The following is a 19,542-nucleotide window of genomic DNA, read 5'->3' on the forward strand; positions in this document are numbered from 1 at the left end:
GAGGTACCACGTGTTTCAGAGACAACTTAGTAATGAGAAAATATGGAATTTGCATGCCTTATAAAACATTATCCATGTACATGTAGCCCTATAAGATGTTAACTGAAATGGACCCCAAGATAGGACACAAGTTGTTTTTTTTCCTTGCTATTGTTTTTAATGTATCTAACATGTACTATGTGATTTTTTTTTGTTTCTCTTCTATTTTCTTCCTCTATGGTATAAATCCTGTTTTTACTGTATATGATGTTAATGACTTGCATATACTTTTTTCTAATGTGGGGAGGGGAAGGGAAATAACAAAATGTTGAAACAAGGATACAGCATGACCCAAGCATGACCCATTGTAACAATGAGTTGTACAAGACAATATGTAGAAAATGAATTTTACAACGTGGGAAGGGGAGAAGGAATTTGGGGCAGCGAGGAGGAAAGGGATGACGTGGAAAACCAAAAGAGGAGGTCACAATGCTTAATAGATTATGTGCTCATTAACTTACTTATGTAACTAACCCCTCTATACAGAAGTTTTACAATAAAAAACAGGAGGAGGAGTTGCTTTTACTGTATTACATGTCAGTATAATTTGTGGAGGGGAAAGGGGAAAACAATTCGTTTAAATAGGGATACAAGTGGACCCATTGAATCAATGAGATGTACAAGATGTTATGTCGAAAACGAACTTTACAACTTTGGTTGGGGGGAAAGCATTGGGGGGGGGGCGAGGGGAGGATGGGAAGGGATGGGAAGGGGAAACAAAGGAGGAGGCTACAATGATTGATAAGAAATGTACTCATTATCTTGCCCATGTAATTGTAACCCCTCTGTACAGTATTTTCATAATAAAAAAATCTATATAAAAAAGAAATAAAAAAATGTAAAACTTTTATCCTGGATTACATTAAGTTCAAATTTCCTACGTGCCCTGTAAATTAAGACCAAGTATAAATGGGAAGGAGGTTCTCAGAAATATTTTTTTTGTTTGTGTTGTGTATTATTTCCCAAGTGTATGTAAGTTAACAGTTGAAGAAACAATACGAATAATAGGAGAAAAAGAAGTTCTGTGCTTAAGTATAATGGTTCAATAGAGTATAGAAGACGGCAAATAAGACAACTTTGAAACAATAAAGCCAAGGCCAGTATGTAGATTGATGGAGTGATATAGAGAAAACATTACTACTAAGTGGAACATGAAGGATGAGGCCACTGTTTCTTCTACTAGCTCTAAATCATGGCAGCTAGTCATGCTAATTTGTAAAAAGTAGAATGGAAGAATAATTCTATTTCCAAAGCAAGTCAGATTTAATAGCATGGACTTAACTGGAAAAAATGCCATGTTGAGAGAGCAGGAATTATAGTAGCAATGAACTGGTGGCTAAGATCACATTTCTTTTTTTTTTTCTTTTCTTTATTTTTATGTTTGTGGGCTTGAACTCTGGACCTGGCACTGTCCCTCTACTACTCAGCTCAAAGCTAGCAGTCTACCACTTGAGCCACAGTGCCACTCCCAGTTTTCTGATGGTAAATTGGACATAAGTGCCTCAGAAACTTTCCTACAGCTTAGACTATACACTCACAAAAATGCTTCTAGTTTAAAAGTTGATACTCCTGGAAAGATAAAACCTAAGAATGTAAAGGAGTCTGGGAATTTCATTTTGCATCTAGCCTCAGCAGAACAGTCTTTGGGACACTAGCTATACTTAACCAGCCAAAAGCTGCATTGGAAGAATGGCTCAAGTGATGGAATACTAGTTATGACCAAGATTGCTGAATAAGAGCTTGAGAATTTTTTTCATACATACATACAAGTATGCACATACACACAGAGGAACTTATAGGTGCAAACACACATATGAAACAATTCTCAGAATGTGTACAAAAGTTAGAAAATAATAGAAAATATATCCTGAGTAATACTAGAAAAAGTGATAATTTTTAATATTAGAAAGTTCCCAAAAAAGCTTGAGAATATTACATAAGTAAGGATCAGAGATAGTAAGAAAGTCAAGTAATCATTATTAAAAGGATTGGATCCATGGAGGAATGAATCTGAGACCCCTGCAGGTGCATCTGAAAATGTTCATATCCTGTGTCAAATGTTAGAACGTCTTTGAAAATTGTACATAAACAGTCTGAGCAGTCAGTCTAGTGGATAAGATCATCGGAGAAGTTCAGAATTGCTAGTCTGTTACTCGAGTAAATAAACAAACAAATTATGGCAGGGCAATGTGATACAAGCCTGGAATTCTAGCACTCAGTCTAAGACAGGAGGTTAGAGAGTGGAATTACATAGCGATACCTACCCTGGACCAGATAATGTAGTTTTGTCTCAATGAAACATACCAAACAAGAAAGGGCTACACAATTGGAACTTTGGGCTAATTTTGTCATTATGTTTTGAGAAGTCAAGTTTCCTATTGAAATACAACTCATATATAATCCTCAGTTGTGCTTTAAATGATCTCTTCATTAGAGAACATTCCTAGATGCAAAACAGCTCATGATTCCCAATCAAAAATTTGAAAAAGTAAGCATCATTCTCTTGGATTCCAAAGAAATGATGAAAGATTACAAAAGCATAAGCCTGGAGAAATGGCAAAGTTCATCTAATGTAGGACTTTGTATACCTGGCTAAATCAAAAATTAGATTTAAAATAAATATTTTGTTTATAATTTCATATTCTAACAGATACTACAAAATTGTTTTCAAGTTGAAGATGTAATTTAGAAATTCACAGACAATTCTATTTGCCTAGAATATTCTTTCAAGTGAGGTATAATTAGAACTTAGTTAATTGCTAATTCCAACAGTTCATGTATGACATAATAATGTAAATAATCTAGACAGAGTTTCCAACAAATGGGTGCTATTAATTTATAAATTTAGAAAAAGAGTAATTTTTTGACACTTTGGTGTAACATGGTATGAAGGGAGTAACTGTGTGACATCTTTTTTCTTCTACCAACACATAACACTGGAAGAAATTTCCTTAATTATGTAACTCTGTATACAATGAGAAAAAAAGCTAGGCTTGAGGTTTGTTTTTATTTTGTTTTGCTATTTAGTTTGTCCTGAGGCTTGACTTCTGGGTCTGGGCACTGTCCCTGAGCTTGTTTATGCTCAAAGCTACTGCTCTACTACTTGAACTTCAGTGCCACTTGTGTCTGGCTTTTCCTTAGCAGTTTATTGGAGATAAGAATCCAAAGAACCTTCCTGCCAGGGTGGGCTTTGAACCTAATCTTCAGATCTTAATATTCAGATATTCAAATTTCCTGAATATCAATGATAGATAAAATAATAATCATATATACTAAAATAAATATAAAATAAAAATAAAAATAAAAAATCTTTGCAAGTGTTCTTATCTCAATAATATTACTATGGGAAAATGATGCAGCAAAGTTTAGTGTAGTGTTCTTTGCACAATTGGGAGGGCATCACAGCAGAAGTGTACTATTTTTTCACAATAATGTTAAGCTAGTCATGAGGTGAATTTAGAGAATTTTATGGTGCATCATACATGTTGGAAACTTTTGGGTTAGGATAAATTTACGGCATAAAACCTTGGGAATGATTGTCATAGAAACAATAGCTTACTCTGATGAACAAATGTTTACTCTTCTGGAATTAATTATTATAGATTGTTCATAGGTTTATCCTTACCAGAATGTGGGTCTTTTTCCTGTTGACTTTTAAATATGTAACGTCACATTGGAAACCACATTTATTGCAGAATTAAATAAAATGCAAAAAGATACTGTTTTAAATGAATCTGGGATGGCATGTTCAGAATTTGAACATGAGTATTTAGTAGTCAAAGGAATTTTGAAGAACACATATATTCTGTCCTCTTAACAATTATTCAGTTTTAAGTTAGGAGTTTCCATAGAATTGAACTGTATTCTGTTTTACTATGAGACATTACTAAAATAATGTGTTTTTCAAAATAATGGCAAGTATATTGTGAAAATATTGATGATGTCTATATTATTATATTAATATAATATAAACTTTAGAACTATCATTCATGATTTGGGCCTACTAGGCCCTGAGTTCAGATCCTAGCACTGCCAAAAATTTAATATTGGAGTAAGAAGTCAAGTGTGCCACCAGTTTTCCTTTCATGGGAGAGTCCTGGGTGTCAGGCATGATGGAGAACACACCTAGAAATCTAGATGCTCCCTCCATTGATTTTGTTTGTACACTCAAACAACTACTGATGCTTTTGCTGTTGCTATGGATCAATGGGTACTTTTGCTTTCTTTGTTCATGTATTTTTTATTATAAAATTGATATACAGAGGGTTTACAGTTACTTAAGTCAACTAAAGTGTACAGTTCATTTTATTTTCTAAGTTTCAAATTTTGAACTTATATATTTTCTTTTGATTCCCTAGGATAATTCTTTTTTCAGAGTGTTGGATTAGTTAATTTAATTTTGCATGATTTTTATACATGTAAATTATTCAGACACATATATTTTGCTTTTAAAATATTTATCATGTGTATATTTAAAAATTATTTTCTAATTTTTTTATGGTTGGTGAATTTAAATAAATTTATTTTCTTATACTTCTAAACATATTTTTCAGGCAATAAATACTTACTGTATTTTCAAGAAGCACATACTTTATTAAGAAGGGCTTCATTACCTGGTCACTTTTTTGTAAATATTTGTACTTGAATTTAAAAAAAGTTTGAGCTGGGCATGGTGATTTATGGCTTCCATTTTCTAGCTATGGTAGGAACTGCAAATAGGGTTTTTAATTCAGGAGAGCCTGAGAAACTGAGAGCTTATTATAAAAATATCTAGAGTGAAATGATTAGACATATAGCCATCCATAGCGAGATATAGAGCACCTGGTTATTATATTCTAAATCTTGAGTTACAACACCAGTAACATCAATCTTTTGTCAAAATAAGGAAATATGTTTCAAAATGTTTATTATTTAAAACTTGTTTGCAAAGGTTCTCATGTCTTCTATTTCTTAATTTTCAATTTAATCTCTAAGAATCCAAGTATATTGTGACTATTTTATTTCTACTAAACTTTTACATAGTAAGAACAATATTATGATTTCATATATTAATTTACTTTTATTATTTGTGATAATTTCCTCTGTTTAATATGATAATATCAATATTCCAAATGTGTGTATGTAGTATATGTGTGTGTGTGTGTGTGTGTGTGTGTGTGTGTGTGTGTGTGTGTGTGTGTTTATTTGGTTTTGGTGTGTGTGTGCTTTGTGTGTACTTTGTAGTGTTTGGGAGATCACACAATTGTTTCACATATGCTAGGCCAATGTTTTAGCACTGAACTATCCTGTCTAGTTTTAATGTAAATAGTGTTTTATTACTTTTAAATTTTCATTCTTAGTATGTTTTTTGAAAATTATATATGATAAAATGTGATCCATATTCTATCCACTATAGCAATTTTTATTATTTTATTGTTATTTAGAATATTTCCACTGCCTCTCCACTTCCAAATCCATCATTTTCACCTGTGGTCCTTATCTCTAAGAATATCACTAACACAGTTGCCAGCCAGACCTATGGAAGCACTTTAGATTTCTTCTTACCCTTCTACTCCCTTCCATTAGATATGATGAATGATCAAGATTTTCTGAGTTTCTGTCACTAATATGATTTCGATGTACTCCTTTTTATGCCCCTGACACCAGCCTGTTTCATTTACTCATCACTGTCACCTAGTCCTAAAACAACCATTTCCAAAGTATGCTTTTTCCCTGTATTATTTTCATATTGGTCCTCTCCATAACCAAATTACTCTCTTTCTAAGCACACAGAGTGAAGAGCTCAGACATATATTCTAGTATTATTTACTCACTACATTGATAGTTAGTCTGACATTTCTCATTTGTAAGTGGATGTAATCTACCAGAAATAATGGATATATTTGTTGACTTCTAGAGCAAGAAAAAAGAAAAGTGAAGAGTCCTTACATTTTCCACCTTACCTTACAAATAAGGAAAGAGTAAAATTCAGTTTGTGTTTGCTATTGATAAAGATTTTACTTTGCTTCTTTTCTCTCTTCATTCTTTTTGCCTTGAGTGTTTACCTATTCGTTCTCTTATTTCTTTGGAAATTAATTATCATATTACTATTACAATCTCTTTACATTGTAACAGTCTATAAAATGCTTTATTTTCTATTTTATTTTTTCCCATCTTCTCTGTCTCTCAGTGCACAGTATTAGGTGGATTAAAAAGAAATGGTTCAGGAAACTTTGATTATTTTCCTCCTTCTCTTCTCTGAAGTTTCTCTGATTTTTGAAACACAATACCAATGACATACAGATACTATGTGGTCCATCATTCTATTCTATCCCTTCTCATTCTCCTCTGTTGTACAGCTCAAGTCGTTATCACTCAGCTTTATTATGCTATAGTGTTCCTAAATTTTAACTCATTCCTAAATTAAATTTAGCTGTTTCAAGCATTATCTAAAGACAGTTTTTTTCTATATATATATCTGGGGTCTTTTGTTTTCACAAGGTGCAAAATATGAGTGACTATCAAACATCTAGATATCTCTGTAGAAAATTGTTCCACCTACTCAATAAACTCATATGTAAATTCAAGGAATACAGGTCAGCCAGAAAAATTTTTTAAAATCGTATAGCTTGAGCCCTCATACTAGATTTGAATCTTATTACCATGTTTAGTAGTGAAGACAACATAGCTCTGCTATAAGAACAGACACATAGAAGAATGTAACAGATTTGTCAAAAATAAATTTTTAGTTTTATGGTCAATAGATTTTGAAAAGGATGCCATTACTTTGTTGGTATAAAGTCACAAATAGTTTCATGCAGAAATAAAAATAAATTTTACCTCTTGGCTCTAAGGCCTATGTCTTTTTAAGGTAACGGCAGATATGTAAGTGGTATTATGTAAATTGTGTAATGTGCTTACAGCTGTATTGAAGAACATACTCGATATATCATTGGAAAACATTGGTTATTGAAAAGCATCTATATGAGAAAGTTTTTTAACTAATCACACTAAGTTGGAAACTACATCTTTGTCCATCAAAATGTAGAAATAAACGATTTTATTTATAAACAAACAATGCTACCAAGAAAAATGAGTGTACAAGAAAGAGACTGCCAGATGCCTGTGGCTCACAACTGAAAGCTTCTTAGGAGGCTGAGATTCAAAGACAGCCTAGGCAAGGAAAGCCTGTTACTCTTATCTCGAATGAACCAACAAAAAAATGTGGCGCTGTGGCTCAAGTGGTAGAGTGTTAGCCTTGAGTTGAATTACACAGGGACAATGCCCAGGCTTGATACAAGTCACACAACTGGAAAAAAGGAAGGGTTAATCAAAGTACTTTTCCTATTTTATAATTATGAGAACATTCTTTAGAAAATGAACCCTGATGTACACCAGAATTGGAGTCAGAGCTTAAGGATCAAGTGTAGCACATCCATATGCCCAGCCTCTCAGACTCTACCATTACAACCTGTGTGCTAAAGGGATCTGAAAGGTCCAATGTTCAAAGGCTTAATATGCTCCCCAAGCCCTTTGTGATAAGCAGTTGACTTGTATTGTCAATGTCATTACAGTTCTGAACCTAGCATAGCACCAGTAGCTCACATCCATCACCCTAGCTCAGGAGGCTGAGGTCTCAGGATCACAGTGTGAAGGCAACCAGAGCAGGAAAGTCTACGACACACTGGCTTCTACTTCTAAAAGATCAGATGATCAAGAACTTCCTGTGTTTCCCTTGGTGATGAGAAGTTACTTGCACTCTAAATGTTCTTAGAGTTCTCTAGCTATAGAAGAAGGAAAGAAAGATCATTGACCCACCCTGGGTTCAAATGAGGTTCTCAGGATCCAAGCCCTAGCACTGTTGGCAGGAAGGAATCCAGTATAACACTGTATTTGAAGGCAGAAAACAGTTGCAAAAGCCAGGTTGGGTGAAGACACAAAGGCCTGCAGGATTAGGAGGCACAATGTACACACTCAACAGGGAAGTGAGCTGCAAAACCACTTCATTCTTTCCAGGCACAGTCAGCGATGGGGGGAAACCTGAGAAATTTGTTAGAGTTACACCAGGGTCAGGCTTTTCTCGGCCTCTTCAAACAATGACTAATAACCTTCTTCCCTCAGGTGAAGGGAGCCTCAGGCTATCTTTAAGATAGAGAGCCAGTTTAGTGAGAGAGAGAGGGGAAGAACAGAGTAGAAAAACCCTGCTCTCTTGTCTTAGGGAATGGGTTTTTGAGTTTCCATCTGTCAGATTTGAAGGCCCTTCTTTTACCTCTGCCAGTCCATTCTCCTTCCTTCATTCTCCACAACATTAATGCAAATCCCCAGTCCAAGAAGAGTCAGGGCACTTTTTCTTCTGTCTCCCAGCAGCTGAGTTAGAAGCTGTCTCTGCCCTCTTGAATCTGGGGTCTCTGGCTGCCTGAGAAGTGGGAAAGTGATAGTCTTCCTGCTCTGTGGTTGTGTGAGGGAAATGGTGGTAGCCTGGCAAACTGCAAAAGGCCTCATGACTGGGAATTGTACCAAGCTAGGAAATATGTATTCAATACAATGAGTTTATAACACAGAGACTGCTTTTATGACATTGCATGTTCCAGGGCTCCCCTCACTGATCCCAGGGTAGCGAGAGGGTTTCTCTGCATGCCAGGCCTGCTGGAAGAAGTCTCTCTCATTGTCTGGATAGGCAGGCAAAAGGCCTCACTCCTGTACAGCTCTGTAACAGATAACTCCATCTGGGCCAATTAGTGAGGAGGAGTGTGGGAGAGCTCTGAAGGTCAGGAGAAAAAGGACTCTCTTACCCCAAGCTCTCTCTCTTCCCAGTGCAATGTTTTGACAGGAAGCCTTCATTTGTGCCACCTACCATGGCAAGCCATGTTCTGTGCTCTTATCCTGCCTTTACGAGACTATATTCCGGTGTTAAATGCTCAATATTATTCAGGAGTCCTTCTGGGAGACAACTAGGGCACTGAACCTAATCAAATGTTTCAATCACAGCGATAATGGGCCTATGAAAGCTCTCATAGGTTTCCAGAAGCTTGGGAAATCCAAGCACATGTTGGATATCACAAAGTTTCCTTTCATCTAGGACTGGTGAAGCTCGTCAGGTTTTGAAACCTTTGACCTCTCCTATTTGGGCCCTGGGTGGCTAGGTTTTGTGGTTGAACACAGGGCCTGCGTGATGACCATGAGCTCAGAGCAGAAGTCTAATGCTTTGCCATTTTGTGTCACAGCTTCACTTCTGCTTTCTCTATGTGTGTGTGTGCATGTTTGTGTGTGTATGTGTGTGTGTGTGTGTGTGTGTGTGTGTGTGCGCGCGCATACACGAGTACTGGAGCTTGAACTGAGGACATGAGTACTGTACCTAGTTTCTCTTGTACAAGGATTGCCCTCTACTACTTGAACCACAAAGGCACTTCGGGCTTTTTCCTAGTGATGTGGTACTGAGAAATCAAGCCCAGGGTTTTGTATATGGAAAGCACTCTACCACTAAGGCATATTCTCAGCTTTCTACTTCAGGTTTGTTAGTTTCTTTCTTTTTTGTTGTTGTCGGTTGTAGGAGTTGAAGTCTAGGCCTGGCTGATGTCCCTGAGCAATTCAGCTCAAATCTTATGGTCTACCACTTGAGCCACACCACCACTTCTGGTTTCCTGGTGGTTCATTGGAGCTAAGTGTTTCAAGGACTTTCCTGCCCAGGCTAGTTTTGAACCATGGTCTTCAGATCTCATCTTCCTGAGTAGCTAGGATGACCGGCATGAGCCACAAGCACCCAGCTTCCACTTCAGGTTTCTTAGTGGTGAATTGGAGATAATAGTCTCATGGGACATTTTGTCTGGGATATTTTGGAACCCAGATCCTCAGATCTCAGCTTCCTGAGAAGGCAGGATGACAGACATCGGCTATAGAACCCTAGTCCCTGGCACACTGCTGCAAGGGGGTCGTTGGCTCCACATGGTGGAGTGCTAGCCATGAGCCCAAGAAGTAAGGGTCAGTGCTAGCCTCTGAGTTCAAGGTTCATGACAGAGAAAAAAAACCAAACAATTGTCTTCAGTAGGCAACTCATGAGTCTTCAGTAATACATAATTTTGTCCCTGCCATGTGGACATATCTGAACCTCAATATTCTTGTCTGCATAATCATCTCAGTTGTGGAGCTCTTACAAGAATAAAATGAAAGAATGCAGCCTTTGAAGGACAAAACAAATATCACTCTTTACAGGACTCAGTACAAGGCATCCTGTGAAAGTCTTAGCACCCAGCACCCAATGCAGGACTCAGCACACTGCACCCTGTGAAGGACTCAGCACATAGCATTCTGTACAGGACTCAGCACACAGCACCCCGTGAAGTACTCAGCACCTTAGGAAGGACTCATCACATAGTTATATCCCACAAGCTGTCATTAGTATTATGGTGCTTTCATCAGTATCACCATTCTTTCAGAAACACATCACAAACTGCACAAAGTTAACATCTAATGATTCAGAGGAATGTTTTTTGGAGGGGAGTAGTCAGCCACAGGGATTGCACTAAAATGTTGGGAGTACTGTCCTAAGATCTTTTGCTCGAGGCTAGAGCTCTACCACTTTGACCCACATCTCAGACTTTCACATATCTTCTGCTAGGACTGGGTTTTAAAACCATCAGTGTCAGATCTCAGCCCCTGAGTATCTTGGATGACAGGGGTGAGCAAGCCAGCAGCATCTGGTTCCGTGGAGCTGGGTTGCAGTGATATACCTCTGGCTAAGTCAGGTTAGATGGCAGCTGTCAGCACCAGACTCCCAGCTTGCTCTGTGATGAGGTATTTGAAGTCCTATCCATAGAGAGTTGCTGTCACAACATTCAATATTTTTTGGTACCTATCCTGGGTCTTGAGTAAGGGTCTAGACACAGTCCCTAAGGTTTTATGCTCAAAGCTAGTGCCTGACTTCTTGAGCGACAGCACGACTTCCTGATTTTTATGTGCATCTGGTAGTGAGGAATCGAATCCAGGGTTTGGATGTACTAGCCATCACTATACCATTGAGCCCCATTAGTGACAAGTGTATAAACACATAAAGGTGTAGATTGGCATATATATATATATATATATATATATATAAAACAAGAGAAACATGTCTGTATATTATGAAATTACATATATTACTACCAATTGTTGACAATCAAATTATTCCTTCCATTTTTAAATATCATGGTTGAATACATAATAAAGTATTAATTGAACATTAGTCAATGTAGTGTAATTGTTGTGTATAATTTTATATTATACTCATACACTAAGTACTAATTTAATTGTTACTTTTGTAACATTTGTATGGATGCATATTGCAATGCATTTCTTAGAATCTCCCACCAATCCTTAGTGGCAGTCCCGGGACTCAACCTCCAGGCCTAATTTGAAGTTTCAGCTATTGCTTCCCTAATAGCCAGCCAAACATCAGCATGAAAGGTCATGTGCACTTTTCGGCCTTGTTATTTAGACCCAGGATGGTCACAATGCAAGGGGAAAAAATGTAAAACCACCTTCCTGAAGTTCTCCGTTTTAACCTTCTCCTTTTTATTTTTGCCAACCCCGATATTTGAACTTGGGTCTTAATAATACAGGGCCAGCTGTGGTAGAGATGCCAAGACCTGAGTTCAAGCCCCATGCTTGGCCAAAAAAATAAATTAAAAATAAATTAAAAGCCCTGGCTTGGAATTTGTAACATTTTTCTGGCAGGCCTGTATTTGAAATCAGGGTCTGGGTAACTCTGTGGCACTGTAGGTGAAGAGGAAGCTCACTGTCCTTGAAGACAAGAAATTCAGACCAGTTCCCAGGGCCTGAATTGAAGTGCCAGCACTGGAAAAGTGAGTATAGCGTTTATTATCCTTATTTATTTAGTATTATTACACATACAACATTTCATTTATTACATCCTATCACATAGGATATATTTGCATATGGACTATACATCATACTGAGACCCAGGGCTTTTTTTCAGGAAAAAAAATGTTTCAAAAGTGGCTTCTTACTCCATGAATGAGACTGAGATGAGAGGTCATGGGTCAAACTCAGCTCAGGGGAGGAAAGTTAGTGAGACTCTTCATGCCAATGAACTACCAAAAACCAGAAATGGAGCTGTGGGTCAAGTGTTAGAGTGCCAGCCTTGAGGAAAAAAGTTAAGAGATCAGAGACCATACCCTGAGTTCAAGCCCTGGTACTGGCACAGAAAAAATAAGGAAAACCTTTCAGGAGTACCCAGTCCAATGTGGAGAAAGGCCATTATCAGCTGGGCGCCAGTGGTTCATACCTGGCAGCCTAACTACTCAAGGCTGAGACCTGAAAATCAATCAGGATTCAAAGCTGGCCTGGGCAGACTCATATCTCCAATGAATCACCAAAAAGCTGGGAAGCAGTGCTTCTGTAGTTCATGTGGTAGAACACCAACCTTGAGCAAAAAAGCTAAAGGATAGCATCTAGGCTTTGAGTTCAAGTCCCAGTAAAAACATAAACACATACACACACTCACATACTCTAACATCCTTGTTATGTGCCAGTGGCTCATATCAGCAATCCTAGCTACTCTAGGCTGAGATCTTACAATGGCAGCTTGAAGCCAGCCCAGGCAGGAAAGTCCATGAAACACTTATTTCCACTAAACTACTAAAAAAGATGAAAGTTGAGCTGTGGTTCAAGTGGTAGAATGTTAGCTTGGAGCAAAGGAAGCTCAGGGACAGTGCCTAGGCCCTGAGCTCCAGCTCTAATATTTTTTTTAGACACCCTTTGCCAGCCCCACAGCCGATAAATCCAGATTTTGGTCATACTAAATCTCACTTCCACTCCTGCCATTTCCACAGCACTGCTACAAGTGGCCGGTGTGTGGCCAACACTGGGTGAACATACACAAGGGGGACAGAGCCAGGTCAAGCTAATGCCCCAGAACTTTGAGGTATTGGCCATACCAGTCTCTCATCCCCCAGTTCCCAGGCCCTGGAATCTAAAGTCTGTGCCTCTGTATTCTGGGCATCTGGAATTGTCTAGAAGGACCAGAGAGTCCCAGCCAGGGCTGGAAGACAGACTTTCCTGTGATAAAGTTTGTTTACATTTCCTAGACACTGACCAATACTTCCAAGCCATCTTGGCCTCACCTTCCATGTCGTCCTGGATCCCCTTGCTTGGGTGGTCTTCAGTCAGCTGTCACGCTCGAGTTGGCCAGAACCACCAGCAACCCCCCATTCCCTACTCCACTGCCAGCCTGTTTAGAGGGATGTGCAGTGGACCAGCTGAGGAAAAGGACAGGACATCCTGTGACTGAAACCCTCCTTCTGAGGCAGAGGAAACCAGCTAGCACTGTTGTCCCAGAATTCCCTGGGGCCGGCCAAATATTTGGACAGCCAGACTTGTGCCCCAGAGAAAAGCTGGAACACAGGCCTCTGGCCATTTCGCACTCATTGTAGACCCGGATAGGGGGCTAAAGTCAAGGTTGACGTGGAGGAGGGGCACCATCTCAGGTCAGGAAGAGGCAGACAGGCACCCAGGAAGGGGACAGAGAAAGACAAGGGAAAATTACTCACACACACACACACACACACACACACACACACACACACACACACACACACATGGACATTCCAAGGCCTCAGCAGTTCCTGAGAACAGAACCATGAACTCTGTCCATTAGGATCACATCCGACCCATGAGAAGATGGCACTATCATACACACACCAACTGTAGACACAACATTGAGCCTCTCATATACCTGTAATGTCTCATAACCCAGCATGTAATTTCCTACCGTATACATTGGTATGTGGAAAACTCAGCTACCTCTTTGTTTATTGTTTATCATGGGGTTTGAACTCTGGGCCAGGGTGCTCTCACTCAGCTCTTCAGCTGAAGTTGTGCACTCTACCACTTGAGCCACAGCACCACTTCCTGTTTTCTGATGGTTCATTGGCTATCAATTATCACAGACTTTCCTGCCCAAGCTGGCTTTGAACCGTGGTCTTTACAATTCAACTTTATGAGTATCTAGGATGACAGTTGTCAGCCACCAGCAGCACCAGGCTTCAACCACCTTCATATACCCAGAGGAAACTCAATTCATCAGGCCACATACTTCTTGCAACACTTGACTTCAGTCTTTGACATCCAGCATCCAAATCTATCCTTCAATGGAGAGAATACAGACACATCAATCCCACTCCTGAACCATTAGCCCACTCTGCCTGCCACGGGTCTCCTCTTCTTGAGTTCTTCATAAGGCATCGCCCATTCTAATGTGGTTTCAAACTAGGACAAACTTGGGGAGTTCTTAGAAATGTCTGTACAATGAGGCCAGCACCTAGTCTCTCAAACACAGCACCCCTACACACACCTCCACATCTTTATAGGCAAAGATGTTTTACTTTCTTTCTTTTCTTTCGGTTGTGAGGCTTTAACTCTGGGCCTGGGTGCTGTCCCTGTGCTCTTCATCTCATTGCGAGCACACTACTACTTGAGCCACAGCACCATCTCCGGTTTTCTGTTGGTTTGTTGGAGATAAGAGTCTCAGGGTCTTTCCTGTCCAGGCTGGCTTTGAACTGTAATCCTCAGATCTCAGCTCTTGAGTACCTAGGAATAACAGCCATGAGTATCCAAAGATATTTTTCCAAGGTTTTGAATCCTATCCCCTCAGAAAACCAAGATCTGAGGACTGCACCGATGGATGCTGCCCTTGGCAGCAAAGTCCATGCGAACTCTTTATTTCCAATTAAACACCCCAAAAAAATCTGGAAGTGGAGCTGTGGCTCAAATGGTAGAGTGATATCTTATAGCATAAAATACAAGACCACACCCTAGTTTCAAGCTTTATCTAGCATAGACCCACCCAAGAAAAGGAAGCAGGTTGGCACACGGAAGCTCAAAGCTCACACATAATATTCAAGCCTCCAAGAACAGACCCCATCCTGATCTGATTCACTAGATTCTATGTCCTACATCATGGTAGTCTTAGATGGGACTGACAATGCACCAAGTTAGGAAGTTAAAGTACAGTCTCATACTGAGGATCCTCTGACATTATCAAAGCCTCAGGATCTCTCACAGTCCTGCCTAACCACTGGGCAGTGAGGTGAGGTCTAGTTATCCAACCACATGATATGGGAACCAAAGGGTTTCTTGGTCAAGGGACGGAGACTGGGGGGGTTGGGAGGCTCTAGGTCCCTCTCTCTTGGGAAGATAAAAAGGGCTGATCTATCCCAGGAATGTTCCTGTGTTGTGAGTATTATTAAAGAAGCAACCCTGCTCAGAGCCCAGTGCTTTGGAACCAGTCCTGGAACCTTCATTGTCTATGACCCCCCCAGACCCTGGCACACACTATAATAGTTTGTTAGATAAATAAATGAGCATCTGTCTATGACAATACTACAGAAAAGTCCCATCTGATTCAGGTAAGTATCCTCTGTGGGGGAGGGGAGACGAAGCCTCATATAGCTCTCCCACAGTTCTCCCTCCTCCCTCTTCATGCCCTCCTGGTGACCTCGCACTTAACTGTTTTGACTCTGAGGATATGAGCCACAATATACTCGCTGGATTCTGGGCCTTCTGGGATGCCTATCTTCTCAAAGATCTCTGCCTAGTGGCTGATCAGTTCTGTGGTACTCAATTCCCCACTCAGGTGTGAACGAGGTTGTCATGAGCTGAACGTCTAGCTCAAGGGGCCTCCTCTCCTCCCCCTGGGACCAGCCGGGATGGTCTACCACATCCGGCCCCCAAGTTTCATGCTGCAGATAAAAGATCCTTGAGGCAGCCTGGGGCCTCTGAATCTCCCAGCGTCCAGTGTAGGTGCTGGGTATTGTCTCTATTCGCAGCTGGCAGGCTGGGGATGGTGAGGCCACAATCTCTGCTCCCCACAATGCCCTCCACTGTGGTGGTCACCCTAAAGAGAGCAGGAAGAGATTCAGCAGCTGATGGAGAAAGGCAGTCAAGGCACAATGTTCAAAGCAGGATACAATATGGCTTGTGAACTCTGCCTGTGCAGCTTTGAATGTCATTGTTTGGTGGCTGAAATGGTCCATCTAATTTGACCCATAATTCCAGGCGTTAGTGGAAATTGCCAGCTTAAACAAGAACAACAACAAAAACCCTGGAAAATGTGGCATTTAATTTATCCCAATCAAACTTAAAAGTTTCCAAAGTCAATGGTCCCCTTTCCCTTCCAGACAGCCTACAGCAGGTTACAGAAACTGGCATTCAGTGAGCCCTAGCTAACTGACATGTCCTGATACTGAGTGGGCTCCAGTAGGGGGAATGGACTTGCCTACCACTATCCAGCTGGAAATGGCTCAAGCAGGACACAGATTGGAGTCTGCAGGACTCCAGGGAGGATTGACTACTGGTGCACTGCCGTGGGAGGGAATACACGCCACCAATAGGGGCATGGAGCCCTGTGCCCAGATGCCCACAGAGATCATGAATGCCCTAGGTAAGGTTCCCCTCTCATCCTCCGTCATGGTGAACCATCTGCCATGTCACACTGTACGCAAGCCCCCAAAACCTCATAGCTTCAAAGACCCTGCCCTGCCTTCTCTCCCATCTCATTACCTAATTATGTTTGGCAGACACATTCTCAACCCTTGAGTTAGCTCCAACTATACACTTGAGAGCAGAGTGTCTGGCTGGAAGATTGTGGCTGTGGTCACACTCGCCTCACCAAACTTCTGGCTGGGGATAGAAAGACAGGTGTCCACTCTAGTCCAGGGTTCACACAGGTCTCCTAGGGGAGGCACATGCAGGCCCAGCATATACTGTGGGCTATAGGAAATGGGGAAGAAAGAGGTGGAAAGGGGAGGAAAGGAATATCTACTGAAATTTTCCATAAAGGAGCCATGAAACTGTGAAGGAGAAAACAAAGATTGTGGCTGGGCTCATACTTGGTATTGATGAAAGAAAGAACAAAAACAAATACACACAGAGAGAGAAATAAAATGCTTTTGCTGTTTTTAGACATGATGATGTAAATATATTTTCATTGATCTCATCTCCCTGCTCTCTTAACACACACACACACATACACACACACACACACACACAAATCCAGAACAGTGACAGAAGACTCTTCCATACAGCACCTGCAATTTGCCAAATGATCACTCACCTGAGTACAGTCAGGCTGTACAAGGAGAAAGATGATCTCTCTCTCTCTCTCTCTGTCTATCTGTCTGTCTCTCTCTCTCTCTCTTTGATGGTCTCTCTCTCTCTCTCTTTCAGTCTCTCTCTCTCTCTTTCATGGTCTCTCTCTCTCTCGGTCTCTTTCTCTCTCTCTCTCTCTCTCTCTCTCTCTCACACACACACACACACACACTCACACAGACTCAGAGTAGTGCCTCTCCTAAGTTTGTTGTTTCCTCATGGGGGACAATGTACAAACTAGAGCATGCAGGTTCCAATTCCCCATTCCCTTGTCAGAACCAAGGGCTCCCACCCAAGGGGAGCACCACTCTAATGACACAGCACCACCTCACCTCTCACCTTCTCCAAGGCCAGACCCTTCCCCTTGGGAACAACCGGCCTTAACTCCTCTTTCACCAAAACCCTAGGCCAGGATGTGCGGTGAAGGAATCCTCAGAGAAGTGGTCCTCAGAGGCAGGATTGAAAACAAGCAGGGGGTCATGGGGTCCCCAGGGGGTGTCTGACCTGGAGTGGGGCGGTGTTGAGGAAATGGATGGGGTCTTAAAGGCTACATACATGGAAGTACTCCCTACTTCCAGCTTAGGTACTTCTGGGCAACTGTGTGGATTATTGGGGAGGACAAGGAGACCAGATGGACTGGGAGCACCAACAGATGCTGGCAGAGCTGGGAAATGTGATAACCCTATGATTACTGTTGACAGCTGGGGTGGAGGGGTCATGCTGGCTATATGTGTGATGGAGGAGTGTGTTCCTCCCAGATATTCACCTTCTATCTGATCCCCAGTGACCTCACCTCCCTAGTGGGCTTTTCTGGGTCCCTCCTCACATGAAAGGGAGACTGAGAACAGAGGTCAAGGACTCACACAGCAAGGGGGTCCTATCTTCTGCATCCAACACCCCCACCCAAGAAAAAAGCAAAAGACCCAAGAAGGCAGGTGTGGAGCTGCTGCAACCCACCTCTGACTAAAACCACCAGGCTCCCACCAGGGAGAGGAAAGGTGCAGATGTGGGGCTGTGGGTCTCTCACTGCTCCAGGCCAGGGGCTCGGTGGTGCCCCTTTCTCACCCAAACCTGCATCTCCTCATTTCCTGGCACTCTGACCACTAGGAATGGGGGTGGAATCCCTGGGTCCACCAACCCCCACCCTTGGGGCACATTTTTGGCAGAGCCAGGGCTGGCCTTCCTGGCACTGAGGAGGCATGGCGGGGATGCGAGCGGGGAGGCTGGAGTAGTGGGTCTGGTTCCACAGTGAGGAGGGGGGTGTTCAGGTAGGACACAAGATTCGAGCTCGTGGGGCGGCCACCCACATGTGCTGCTGGGAGAAGCTGTAGGCTGTGGTACTGGGTGCAGTGGACAACAATGGCAGCATCATGGTGGATGCTCAGGCCCAGAGCAAAGGAATGGGACCCGGGACTTGGTCAGGGTCCCAAGCCAGCCTGGGGCGCACCATTGCTAGATGACTCCAAGAGGCACCATGGGTCTGAGCAAGCAGTGACATATTTGAAATGCAATGCCTTGGGAGGGCAGGAGAGGGGACTGGGGCAGTGGCAGGCAGGTTGTGGGGCTGAGTGCCCCCCAGCCCCAGCTGAGCTCCCAACACAGGGACCTCAGGCTCAGGGTCTATGTGGCTTCTGAGACTCCCTGAGGCTGTGCAAGGGATGTGCCTGCTGTGCTGGCTTTGTGTGCTCTGTGCTCTTTGCCCAGACCCATGTACCTACAGCAGCAGAGGCCAGCCATTGACGCCGCCTGGCCTGGTGCATGTGTCTGCCCTTCTCTCTCTCTGCCCCCAATTCTCTGCCGTGTTGCCCCGCCCCCACTGCACAAGTGTTCCAGCCTGCCCCTGGCTACAGCAGATATGTGCCCCCTCTGCCATGCCCTATCCTCCCCTCGGTCACGCCCCCTACCCCCTCGGCCAAGCCCTCTATCCCTGGCCTTGTGCTGCCTTGTCTCTGCCCTAAGGCTACCAGGCCATGGAAAAAGCAGCCTCATCTCAGCTCAGGGCTTACCCCCAACCCCAGCAGCTGCCTGGAGGGATCAAATTTCCCCTCAGCCCAACCACTGGGAGAGACTCTTCTCCATCCACCCCACACACCAAGCAAGTGCATGATGACCCTCTGTGTTTGTGTTTGTGTGTGTGTGTGTGTGTGTGTGTGTGTGTGTGTGTCTGATTGTCAGGGATAACTCCCTCTCAAGGACTCAGATCATAGCACCCTTTGGGATGTCAGCACACAGCACACTTTAAAAAAAATAGCACAAAGAACCCTATGTAATGGACTCAGCATGATGCACCTTTTGAAAGACTAAGCACATAGCAACCTCTGGGATCCTCATGGTAATCTAATGACCAGTAAAATTAGACATGCCATTTTGACATGAATAAAC

Source organism: Dipodomys spectabilis, unplaced genomic scaffold, assembly GCF_019054845.1.
Source record: "Dipodomys spectabilis isolate Male_0828 unplaced genomic scaffold, ASM1905484v1 ptg000047l, whole genome shotgun sequence".
Lineage (NCBI taxonomy): Eukaryota > Metazoa > Chordata > Mammalia > Rodentia > Heteromyidae > Dipodomys > Dipodomys spectabilis.